The 13,052-nt window shown below is 59.8% G+C and overlaps 1 long non-coding RNA gene across 1 annotated transcript; it reads left to right on the top strand.

Annotated features, from left to right (window-relative positions):
* The first annotated feature begins 5,230 nt into the window (after nt 1-5,230).
* On the top strand, nt 5,231-12,364 carry LOC141257968 (uncharacterized). The gene is made up of 2 exons (XR_012318148.1): nt 5,231-5,275; nt 12,098-12,364. It is a non-coding gene; the product is annotated as an uncharacterized lncRNA (long non-coding RNA).
* The last annotated feature ends 688 nt before the right edge of the window (nt 12,365-13,052 follow it).

Here is a 13,052-nt window from a genome sequence, read left to right as displayed (position 1 = left end):
CGGCTGCTGGTGGTGGTGTCGTCCCCCCTGGCCCGCTGGGAGGGACGCGGCTGCTGGTGGTGGTGTCGTCCCCCCTGGCCCGCTGGGACGCAGCTGCTGGTGGTGGTGTCGTCCCCGCTGGGACGCGGCTGCTGGTGGTGGTGTCGTCCCCACTAGCCCGCTGTGACGCTGCTGCTGGTGGTGGTGTCGTGCCCCCTGGGAGGCGGCTGCTGGTGGTGGTGTCGTCCCCCCTGGCCCGCTGGGACGCGGCTGCTGGTTGTGGTGTCGTCCCCCCTGGCCCGCTGGGACACGGCTGCTGGTGGTGGTGTCTTCCCGCTGGGACGCGGCTGCTGGTGGTGGTGTCGTCCTCCCTGGCCCGCTGGGATGCGGCTGCTGGTGGTGGTGTCGCCCCCCCTGGCCAGTGAGGACAGACACCTGAATGTCCGCACCTCTGACAGTGGGAGTGACCCAGGGTCTAAAAAACGACAAAGTCCCTTCATTTTGAGTAAATCCGGTTATTTAGCAGAACATGGTACAGATGTTAACCGGATGTACCCAAAGTTTATTGACCCCACTCCGGACACCTGGATGCCCGCACCCCCTATTCCGGACACCTGGATGCCCGCACCTCTGACAGTGGGAGTGACCCAGGGTCTAAAAAACGACAAAGTCCCTTCATTTTGAGTAATTCCGGTTAAGTAGTATAATGCAACCCGGCTACCCTCTTCTTCCTTGGTTTGAGTATATATGTATATGTGTGTATGTGTATGGCGTGAGCCAGCAGAGACCGTCTCCCACCTGGCCGGCTGGGACGCGGCTGCTGGTGGTGGTGTCGTCCCCCCTGGCCCGCTGGGACGCGGCTGCTGGTGGTGGTGTTGTCCCCCCTGGCCCGCTGGGACGCGGCTGCTGGTGGTGGTGTTGTCCCTCCTGGCCCGCTGGGACGCGTCTCCTGGTGGTGGTGTCCCCCCTGGCCACCTGGGACGCGGCTGCTGGTGGTGGTGTCTCCCCTGGGCCGCTGGGACGCGGCTGCTGGTGGTGGTGTCGTCCCCCCTGGCCAGCTGGGACGCGGCTGCTGGTGGTGGTGTCGTCCCCCCTGGCCAGCTGGGACGCGGCTGCTGGTGGTGGTGTCGTCCCCCCTGGCCAGCTGGGACGCGGCTGCTGGTGGTGGTGTCGTCCCCCCTGGCCAGCTAGGACGCGGCTGCTGGTGGTGGTGTCCCCCCTGGCCAGCTGGGACGCGGCTGCTGGTGGTCTTATATGTATATATTGTATCATTATATATTTATATTATGTCAAATTAATTTCCCTTTTTTTTTTTCTTCAGTTAGATAACGAAGCATTGTGGAGACGCGGCTCTCCAGCCTCCATGATAACGCAACCCGGCTATCCTCTTCTAACTTGGTTTGAGTATATATGTATATGTGTGTATGTGTATGGCGTGAGCCAGCAGAGGCCGTCTCCCCCCTGGCCAGCTGGGACGCGGCTGCTGGTGGTGGTGTCGTCCCCCCTGGCCAGCTGGGACTCGGCTGCTGGTGGTGGTGTCGTCCCCCCTGGCGACCTGGGACGCGGCTGCTGGTGGTGGTATCGTCCCGCCTAGCCAGCTGGGACGCGGCTGCTAGTGGAGGTGTCGTCCCACCTGACCAGCTGGGACGCGGCTGCTGGTGATGTCCCCCCTGGCCAGCTGGGATGCGGCTGCTGGTGGTGGTGTTGTCCCCCCTGGCCAGCTGGGACGCGTCTGCTGGTGGTGGTGTCCCCCCTGGCCAGCTGGGACGCGTCTGCTGGTGGTGGTGTCACCCCTGGCCACCTGGGACGCGGCTGCTGGTGGTGGTGTCTCCCCTGGGCCGCTGGGACGCGGCTGCTGGTGGTGGTGTCGTCCCCCCTGGCCAGCTGGGACGCGGCTGCTGGTGGTGGTGTCGTCCCCCCTGGCCAGCTGGGACGCGGCTGCTGGTGGTGGTGTCGTCCCCCCTGGCCAGCTAGGACGCGGCTGCTGGTGGTGGTGTCCCCCCTGGCCAGCTGGGACGCGGCTGCTGGTGGTCTTATATGTATATATTGTATCATTATATATTTATATTATGTCAAATTAATTTCCCTTTTTTTTTTCTTCAGTTAGATAACGAAGCATTGTGGAGACGCGGCTCTCCAGCCTCCATGATAACGCAACCCGGCTATCCTCTTCTAACTTGGTTTGAGTATATATGTATATGTGTGTATGTGTATGGCGTGAGCCAGCAGAGGCCGTCTACCCCCTGGCCAGCTGGGACGCGGCTGCTGGTGGTGGTGTCGTCCCCCCTGGCCAGCTGGGACTCGGCTGCTGGTGGTGGTGTCGTCCCCCCTGGCCAGCTGGGACTCGGCTGCTGGTGGTGGTGTCGTCCCCCCTGACCAGCTGGGACTTGGCTGCTGGTGGTGGTGTCTCCCCCCTGGCGACCTGGGACGCGGCTGCTGGTGGTGGTATCGTCCCGCCTAGCCAGCTGGGACGCGGCTGCTAGTGGAGGTGTCGTCCCACCTGACCAGCTGGGACGCGGCTGCTGGTGATGTCCCCCCTGGCCAGCTGGGATGCGGCTGCTGGTGGTGGTGTCGTCCCGACTGGCCAGCTGGGACGCGGCTGCTGGTGGTGGTGTCGTCCCGACTGGCCAGCTGGGACGCGGCTGCTGGTGGTGGTGTCGTCCCGCCTGGCCAGCTGGGACGCGGCTGTTGGTGGTGGTGTCGTCCCCTCTGGCCTGCTGGGACGCGGCTGCTGGTGGTGGTGCCGTCCCCCCTGGCCAACTGGGACGCGACTGCTGGTGGTGGTGTCGTCCCCCCTGGCCAGCTGGGATGCGGCTGCTGGTTGTGGTGTCGCCCCCCCCTGGCCCGCTGGGACGGGGCTGCTGGTGGTGGTGTCGCCCCCCCCTGGCCCGCTGGGACAGGGCTGCTAATGGTGGTGCCGCCCCCCCCTGGCCCGCTGGGACAGGGCTGCTAATGGTGGTGCCGTCCCCCCTGGCCAACTGGGACGCGACTGCTGGTGGTGGTGTCGTCCCCCCTGTCCAGCTGGGATGCGGCTGCTGGTGGTGGTGTCGTCCCCCCTGGCCAGCTGGGACGCGGCTGCTGGTGGTGGTGTCTTTCCTCCCCCCCTGGCCAGCTGAGACTTGGCTGCTGGTGGTGGTGTCGCACCCCCTGACCAGCTGGGACGCGGCTGGTGGTGGTGTTGTCGTCCCACCTGACCAGCTGGGACGCAGCTGCTGGTGATGTCCCCATTGGCCAGCTGGGATGTGGCTGCTGGTGGTGATGTTGTCCCGCCTGGCCAGCTGGGACGCGGCTGCTGGTGGAGGTGTCGTCCCACCTGACCAGCTGGGATGCGGCTGCTGGTGGTGATGTCGTCCCGCCTGGCCAGCTGGGATGCGGCTGCTGGTGATGGTGTCGTCCCCGCTGTCCAGCTGGGACGCGGCTGCTGGTGGTGGTGTCGTCCCCGCTGTCCAGCTGGGACGCGGCTGCTGGTGGTGGTGTCGTCCCCGCTGTCCAGCTGGGACGCGGCTGCTGGTGGTGGTGTCGTCCCCGCTGTCCAGCTGGGACGCGGCTGCTGGTGGTGGTGTCGTCCCCCCTGTCCAGCTGGGACGCGGCTGCTGGTGGTGGTGTCGTCCCCCCTGGCCAGCTGGGACGCGGCTGCTGGTGGTGGTGTCGTCCCCCCTGGCCAGCTGGGACGCGGCTGCTGGTGGTGGTGTCGTCCCCCCTGGCCAGCTGGGACGCGGCTGCTGGTGGTGGTGTCCCCCCTGGCCAGCTGGGACGCGGCTGCTGGTGGTAGTGTCCCCCCTGGCCCGTTGGGACGCGGCTGGTGGTTGTGTCGTCCCGCCTGGCCAGCTGGGACGCGGCTGCTGGTGGTGTTGTCGCCCCCCCCTGACCACCGGGGACAGACACCTGAATGCCCGCACCTCTGACAGTGGGAGTGACCCAGGGTCTAAAAAATGGCAAAGTCCCTTCATTTTGAGTAAATCCGGTTACTTAGCAGAACATGGTACAGATGTTAACCGGATGTACCCAAAGTTTATTCACCCTAATCCCGTTACTTAGCAGAACATGGTGCAGATGTTAACCGGATGTGCCCAAAGTTTATTCACCCCACTCCGGACACCTGGATGCCAGCACCCCCTATTCCGGACACCTGGATGCCCGCACCTCTGACAGTGGGAGTGACCCAGGGTCTAAAAAACGACAAAGTCCCTTCATTTTGAGTAATTCTGGTTAAGTAGTATAACGCAACCCGGCTACCCTCTTCTTCCTTGGTTTGAGTATATATGTATATGTGTGTATGTGTATGGCGTGAGCCAGCAGAGACCGTCTCCCCCCTGGCCGGCTGGGACGCGGCTGCCGGTGGTGGTGTCGTCCCCCCTGGCCTGCTGGGACGCGGCTGCTGGTGGTGGTGTCTCCCCCCTGGCCAGCTGGGACGTGGCTGCTGGTGGTGGTGTCTCCCCCCTGGCCAGCTGGGACACGGCTGCTGGTGGTGGTGTCGTCCCCCCTGGCCAGCTGGGACGTGGCTGCTAGTGGTGGTGTCGCACCCACTGGCCAGCTGGGACGTGGCTGCTAGTGGTGGTGTCGTCCCGCCTGGCCACCTGGGACGCGGCTGCTGGTGGTGGTGTCGTCCCGCCTGGCCAGCTGGGACTCGGCTGCTGGTGGTGGTGTCGTCCCCCCTGGCGACCTGGGACGCGGCTGCTGGTGGTGGTATCGTCCCGCCTAGCCAGCTGGGACGCGGCTGCTAGTGGAGGTGTCGTCCCACCTGACCAGCTGGGACGCGGCTGCTGGTGATGTCCCCCCTGGCCAGCTGGGATGCGGCTGCTGGTGGTGGTGTTGTCCCCCCTGGCCAGCTGGGACGCGTCTGCTGGTGGTGGTGTCCCCCCTGGCCAGCTGGGACGCGTCTGCTGGTGGTGGTGTCACCCCTGGCCACCTGGGACGCGGCTGCTGGTGGTGGTTTCGTCCCCCCTGGGCCGCTGGGACGCGGCTGCTGGTGGTGGTGTCGTCCCCCCTGGCCAGCTGGGACGCGGCTGCTGGTGGTGGTGTCGTCCCCCCTGGCCAGCTGGGACGCGGCTGCTGGTGGTGGTGTCGTCCCCCCTGGCCAGCTGGGACGCGGCTGCTGGTGGTGGTGTCGTCCCCCCTGGCCAGCTAGGACGCGGCTGCTGGTGGTCTTATATGTATATATTGTATCATTATATATTTATATTATGTCAAATTAATTTCCCTTTTTTTTTTCTTCAGTTAGATAACGAAGCATTGTGGAGACGCGGCAGCCTCCAGCCTCCATGATAACGCAACCCGGCTATCCTCTTCTAACTTGGTTTGAGTATATATGTATATGTGTGTATGTGTATGGCGTGAGCCAGCAGAGGCCGTCTCCCCCCTAGCCAGCTGGGACGCGGCTGCTGGTGGTGGTGTCGTCCCCCCTGGCCAGCTGGGACTCGGCTGCTGGTGGTGGTGTCGTCCCCCCTGGCCAGCTGGGACTCGGCTGCTGGTGGTGGTGTCGTCCCCCCTGACCAGCTGGGACTTGGCTGCTGGTGGTGGTGTCTCCCCCCTGGCGACCTGGGACGCGGCTGCTGGTGGTGGTATCGTCCCGCCTAGCCAGCTGGGACGCGGCTGCTAGTGGAGGTGTCGTCCCACCTGACCAGCTGGGACGCGGCTGCTGGTGATGTCCCCCCTGGCCAGCTGGGATGCGGCTGCTGGTGGTGGTGTCGTCCCGACTGGCCAGCTGGGACGCGGCTGCTGGTGGTGGTGTCGTCCCCTCTGGCCAGCTGGGACGCGGCTGCTGGTGGTGGTGCCGTCCCCCCTGGCCAACTGGGACGCGACTGCTGGTGGTGGTGTCGTCCCCCCTGGCCAGCTGGGATGCGGCTGCTGGTTGTGGTGTCGCCCCCCCCTGGCCCGCTGGGACGGGGCTGCTGGTGGTGGTGTCGTCGTCCCCCCTGGCCAGCTGGGATGCGGCTGCTGGTTGTGGTGTCGCCCCCCCCTGGCCCGCTGGGATGCGGCTGCTGGTGGTGATGTTGTCCCGCCTGGCCAGCTGCGACGCGGCTGCTGGTGGTGGTATCGTCCCGCCTAGCCTGCTGGGACGCGGCTGCTGGTGGTGGTGTCGTCCCCGCTGTCCAGCTGGGACGCGGCTGCTGGTGGTGGTGTCGTCCCGCCTGGCCTGCTGGGACGCGGCTGCTGGTGGTGGTGTCGTCCCCGCTGTCCAGCTGGGACGCGGCTGCTGGTGGTGGTGTCGTCCCCCCTGGCCAGCTGGGACGCGGTTGCTGGTGGTGGTGTCGTCCCTCCTGGCCAGCTGGGACGCGGCTGCTGGTGGTGGTGTCCCCCCTGGCCAGCTGGGACGCGGCTGCTGGTGGTGGTGTCTTCCCTCCCCCCCCCTGGCCAGCTGGGACTTGGCTGCTGGTGGTGGTGTCGCACCCCCTGGCCAGCTGGGACGCGGCTGGTGGTGGTGTTGTCGTCCCGCCTGGCCAGCTGGGAGGCGGCTGCTGGTGGAGGTGTCGTCCCACCTGACCAGCTGGGACGCGGCTGCTGGTGATGTCCCCATTGGCCAGCTGGGATGCGGCTGCTGGTGGTGATGTTGTCCCGCCTGGCCAGCTGGGACGCGGCTGCTGGTGGTGGTATCGTCCCGCCTAGCTAGCTGGGACGCGGCTGCTGGTGGAGGTGTCGTCCCACCTGATCAGCTGGGACGCGGCTGCTGGTGATGTCCCCATTGGCCAGCTGGGATGCTGCTGCTGGTGGTGATGTTGTCCCGCCTGGCCAGCTGGGATGCGGCTGCTGGTGATGGTGTCGTCTCGCCTGGCCAGCTGGGACGCGGCTGCTGGTGGTGGTGTCGTCCCGCCTTGCCAGCTGGGACGCGGCTGCTGGTGGCGGTGTCGTCCCCGCTGTCCAGCTGGGACGCGGCTGCTGGTGGTGGTGTCGTCCCCCCTGGCCAGCTGGGACGCGGCTGCTGGTGGTGGTGTCCCCCCTGGCCAGCTGGGACTGGCTGCTGGTTGTGGTGTCCCCCCTGGCCAGCTGGGACGCGGCTGCTGGTGGTAGTGTCCCCCCTGGCCAGCTGGGATGCGGCTGCTGGTGATGGTGTCGTCTCGCCTGGCCAGCTGGGACGCGGCTGCTGGTGGTGGTGTCGCCCCCCCTGACGACCGGGGACAGACACCTGAATGCCTGCACCTCTGACAGTGGGAGTGACCCAGGGTCTAAAAAATGGCAAAGTCCCTTCATTTTGAGTAAATCCGGTTACTTAGCAGAACATGGTGCAGATGTTAACCGGATGTACCCAAAGTTTATTCACCCTAATCCCGTTACTTAGCAGAACATGGTACAGATGTTAACCAGATGTACCCAAAGTTTATTCACCCTAATCCCGTTACTTAGCAGAACATGGTACAGATGTTAACCGGATGTACCCAAAGTTTATTGACCCCACTCCGGACACCTGGATGCCCGCACCCCCTATTCCGGACACCTGGATGCCCGCACCTCTGACAGTGGGAGTGACCCAGGGTCTAAAAAACGACAAAGTCCCTTCATTTTGAGTAATTCCGGTTAAGTAGTATAACGCAACCCGGCTACCCTCTTCTTTCTTGGTTTGAGTATATATGTGTATGTGTATGGCGTGAGCCAGCAGAGACTGTCTCCCCCCTGGCCGGCTGGGACGCGGCTGCTGGTGGTGGTGTCGTCCCCCCTGGGACGCGGCTGCTGGTGGTGGTGTTGTCCCCCCTGGCCCGCTGGGACGCGGCTGCTGGTGGAGGTGTCCCCCCCCCCCACTCCCCCCCCCCTGGCCAGCTGGGACGCGACATCTGGAGGTGGGTTCCCCCCCCCCTCCCTGGCCAGCTGGGACACGACTGCTGGTGGTGGTGTCCCGTCCCCCCCCCCCCCCCTCCCTGACCAGCTGGGACACGACTGCTGGTGGTGGTGTGTGTCCCCCCCCTCCCTCCCTGACCAGCTGGGACGCGGCTGCTGATGGTGGTGTCGTCCCCCCTGGCTCGCTGGGACGCGGCTGCTGGTGGTGGTGTCATCCCCTCTGGCCAGCTGGGACGCGGCTGCTGGTGGTGGTGTCGTCCCCCCTGGGACGCGGCTGCTGGTGGTGGTGTTGTCCCCCCTGGCCCGCTGGGACGCGGCTGCTGGTGGAGGTGTCCCCCCCCCCCCCCCCCCACTCCCCCCCCCCTGGCCAGCTGGGACGCGACATCTGGAGGTGGGTTCCCCCCCCCCCCCCTCCCTGGCCAGCTGGGACACGACTGCTGGTGGCGGTGTCCCCCCCCCCCCCCCCCCTCCCCCTCCCTGACCAGCTGGGACACGACTGCTGGTGGTGGTGTGTCCCCCCCCCCCCCCCTCCCTGACCAGCTGGGACGCGGCTGCTGATGGTGGTGTCGTCCCCCCTGGCTCGCTGGGACGCGGCTGCTGGTGGTGGTGTCATCCCCTCTGGCCAGCTGGGACGCGGCTGCTGGTGGTGGTGTCTTCCCCCCTGGCCAGCTGGGACGCGGCTGCTGGTGGTGGTGTCGGGCCAGCTGGGACGCGGCTGCTGGTGGTGGTGAGAGCAAGCATGTGGGATGTAGGGCAAAAAGCGAACACTGTGGGGACAGATCCAGCACAGGGGGGCAGTGACCCAGTGTCTAAAAAATGACAAACTCCCTTAATTTTGAGTAAATGCGGTTAAGTAGTATCATATAGTGCAGATGTTCACCGGATTGGGGAAGAATGGACTTCGGTTACCGCCTGCGCTATATGCTACAAATTAACTGGATTTACCCAGTTTAGGGAAAATGGACTTTGGGTAAATCCGGTTAACTATGGCCTGTGATTGGCTGAGGCAGTCACATTTTCTGGTCAGTACACCCCAGCAGCAGCAGCCTCTATATACAGCCCAGCAGCCTCTATATACACCCCAGCAGCCTCTATATACAGCCCAGCAGCCTCTATATACAGCCCAGCAGCCTCTATATACACACCAGCAGCAGCCTCTATATACAGCCCAGCAGCAGCAGCCTCTATATACAGCCCAGCAGCAGCAGCCTCTATATACAGCCCAGCAGCAGCAGCCTCTATATACACCCCAGCAGCCTCTATATACAGCCCAGCAGCCTCTATATACACACCAGCAGCAGCCTCTATATACAGCCCAGCAGCAGCAGCCTCTATATACACCCCAGCAGCAGCAGCCTCTATATACAGCCCAGCAGCAGCAGCCTCTATATACACCCCAGCAGCAGCAGCCTCTATATACAGCCCAGCAGCAGCAGCCTCTATATACAGCCCAGCAGCAGCAGCCTCTATATACAGCCCAGCAGCAGCAGCCTCTATATACAGCCCAGCAGCAGCAGCCTCTATATACAGCCCAGCAGCAGCAGCCTCTATATACAGCCCAGCAGCAGCAGCCTCTATATACAGCCCAGCAGCAGCCTCTATATACAGCCCAGCAGCAGCCTCTATATACAGCCCAGCAGCAGCCTCTATATACAGCCCAGCAGCCTCTATATAGACCCCAGCAACAGCCTCTATATAGACCCCAGCAACAGCCTCTATATAGACCCCAGCAACAGCCTCTATATACAGCCCAGCAGCCTCTATATACAGCCCAGCAGCCTCTATATACAGCCCAGCAGCCTCTATATACAGCCCAGCAGCCTCTATATACAGCCCAGCAGCCTCTATATACAGCCCAGCAACCTCTATATACAGCCCAGCAGCCTCTATATATACACCCCAGCAACCTCTATATATACACCCCAGCAACCTCTATATACAGCTCAGCAGCCTCTATATACAGCCCAGCAGCCTCTATATACAGCCCAGCAGCCTCTATATACAGCCCAGCAGCCTCTATATATACACCCCAGCAACCTCTATATACAGCCCAGCAGCCTCTATATATACACCCCAGCAACCTCTATATACAGCTCAGCAGCCTCTATATACAGCTCAGCAGCCTCTATATACAGCCCAGCAGCCTCTATATACAGCCCAGCAGCCTCTATATATACACCCCAGCAACCTCTATATACACCCCAGCAGCCTCTATATACACCCCAGCAACCTCTATATACACCCCAGCAGCCTCTATGTACAGCCCAGCAGCCTCTATATATACACCTCAGCAGCCTCTATATACAGCCCAGCAGCCTCTATATACACCCCAGCAGCTTCTATATACAGCCCAGCAGCCTCTATATATACACCCCAGCAGCCTCTATATATAGCTCAGCAGCCTCTATATACACCCCAGCAGCCTCTATATACACCCCAGCAGCCTCTATATACACCCCAGCAGCCTCTATATACACCCCAGCAGCCTCTATATACAGCTCAGCAGCCTCTATATACAGCTCAGCAGCCTCTATATACAGCCCAGCAGCCTCTATATACACCCCAGCAGCCTCTATATACACCCCAGCAGCCTCTATATACAGCCCAGCAGCCTCTATATACACCCCAGCAGCCTCTATATATACTGCAGCAGCCTCTATATAGACCCCAGCAGCAGCCTCTATATACAGCCCAGCAGCCTCTATATACAGCCCAGCAGCCTCTATATACAGCCCAGCAGCCTCTATATACAGCCCAGCAGCCTCTATATACAGCCCAGCAGCCTCTATATACAGCCCAGCAGCCTCTATATACAGCCCAGCAGCCTCTATATACAGCCCAGCAGCCTCTATATACAGCCCAGCAGCCTCTATATACAGCCCAGCAGCCTCTATATACAGCCCAGCAGCCTCTATATACAGCCCAGCAGCCTCTATATACAGCCCAGCAGCCGCCTCTATATACAGCCCAGCAGCCTCTATATATACACCCCAGCAACCTCTATGTACAGCCCAGCAGCCTCTATATATACACCCCAGCAACCTCTATATACAGCTCAGCAGCCTCTATATACAGCCCAGCAGCCTCTATATACAGCCCAGCAGCCTCTATATATACACCCCAGCAACCTCTATATACAGCCCAGCAGCCTCTATATATACACCCCAGCAACCTCTATATACAGCCCAGCAGCCTCTATATACAGCCCAGCAGCCTCTATATATACACCCCAGCAACCTCTATGTACAGCCCAGCAGCCTCTATATATACACCCCAGCAACCTCTATATACAGCTCAGCAGCCTCTATATACAGCCCAGCAGCCTCTATATACACCCCAGCAGCCTCTATATACAGCCCAGCAGCCTCTATATACAGCCCAGCAGCCTCTATATACAGCCCAGCAGCCTCTATATACAGCCCAGCAGCCTCTATATACAGCCCAGCAGCCTCTATATACAGCCCAGCAGCCTCTATATACAGCCCAGCAGCCTCTATATACAGCCCAGCAGCCTCTATATACAGCCCAGCAGCCTCTATATACACCCCAGCAGCTTCTATATACAGCCCAGCAGCCTCTATATATACACCCCAGCAGCCTCTATATACAGCTCAGCAGCCTCTATATACACCCCAGCAGCCTCTATATACAGCCCAGCAGCCTCTATATACAGCCCAGCAGCCTCTATATATAGCCCAGCAGCCTCTATATATAGCCCAGCAGCCTCTATATATACAGCCCAGCAGCCTCTATATACAGCCCAGCAGCCTCTATATATACAGCCCAGCAGCCTCTATATACACCCCAGCAGCCTCTATATACAGCCCAGCAGCCTCTATATACACCCCAGCAACCTCTATATACACCCCAGCAGCCTCTATATACACCCCAGCAGCTTCTATATACAGCCCAGCAGCCTCTATATATACACCCCAGCAGCCTCTATATACAGCTCAGCAGCCTCTATATACACCCCAGCAGCCTCTATATACAGCCCAGCAGCCTCTATATACAGCCCAGCAGCCTCTATATATAGCCCAGCAGCCTCTATATATAGCCCAGCAGCCTCTATATATACAGCCCAGCAGCCTCTATATACAGCCCAGCAGCCTCTATATATACAGCCCAGCAGCCTCTATATACACCCCAGCAGCCTCTATATACAGCCCAGCAGCCTCTATATACACCCCAGCAACCTCTATATACACCCCAGCAGCCTCTATATACAGCTCAGCAGCCTCTATATACACCCCAGCAGCCTACATACATATTCTAGAATACCCGATGCGTTAGAATCGGGCCACCATCTAATATATATTTATTATATTATTTATTTTTTTCTATTTAGGTAACCAAGCGTTGGAGACTTCAATAACTCCTTTAGATGTTTCTTGGCAAATAAAGGGGCTTGAGATTTCCAAATGTGGATGTCCTGTCTGGATGGCATTTGTGCTGGATTGACAGAGTTATGAATAAATGACAAGGCTCATTCATGCAGAATTTCTTTCCTTTGTTTTTACAAAAGTACATATATGAATTTATTTCTTTTTTGTACTAAATGTTTTTGCCCTCTGCCTCATTACTTTTTCCAGTAAATAAAATGTTTTAAATAAAAGTTTGAGATGGTTTTGTTTGCTTCTCTGGTATAGTGGTGGGGTAGGGTTAATAGAAAATATTTCTCCATATTCAGCATCTGAATATATCTATTCCTACTGATAATGCATCTTGGAGGCTGCTGCAACATGCATTATTGTTAGGAAGATGCACGATCCTGGATACCGATGCTGCAATTTGGCATCTAGGATACTGCGTGAAATTCTGGGAAAGGCGCCCACAACTGCAGCAGCGCCACTTGCCTGGCCGTCTCCAGGGCTGTGGAGTCGGTAAGCCAAAGCACTGACTCCGACTCCATGACTCTGACTCCTTCCTACATTGCTGATGTTTAGGTGATACATTTATTCTAGCATCATGTGAACATAAGCCTTTTAATCATTATTGTAACAATCAAGATATGTAGAACATAATAATTTGAAAATATTGCATTGAACTACCGTACCCAATTTATTATATATTTTTGGAGTCTGAGTCGGTCCTTTTTATACCGACTCCACCAAAATTGACTCCGACTTTGACTCCACAGCTCTGGTCTCCGATGCACCATCACTGACACAGATGCAAAGATGACGACATAACCCAGCGAGCATACGCACTTGCGCTGCTGCCATGTTTTTACACTACGGAGGAGAGTGTGGCCACAGAGACAATCAAGAACACTAAGCAATGGGAGGCTATCTACTTACATA

Source organism: Phyllobates terribilis, unplaced genomic scaffold (assembly GCF_046119375.1).
Source record: "Phyllobates terribilis strain yellow unplaced genomic scaffold, ASM4611937v1 Scaffold_3__8_contigs__length_932513732, whole genome shotgun sequence".
Classification (NCBI taxonomy): domain Eukaryota; kingdom Metazoa; phylum Chordata; class Amphibia; order Anura; family Dendrobatidae; genus Phyllobates; species Phyllobates terribilis.
Note: the sequence above shows the minus strand (reverse complement) of the source record. Positions and strands in the feature narration are given on the sequence as shown.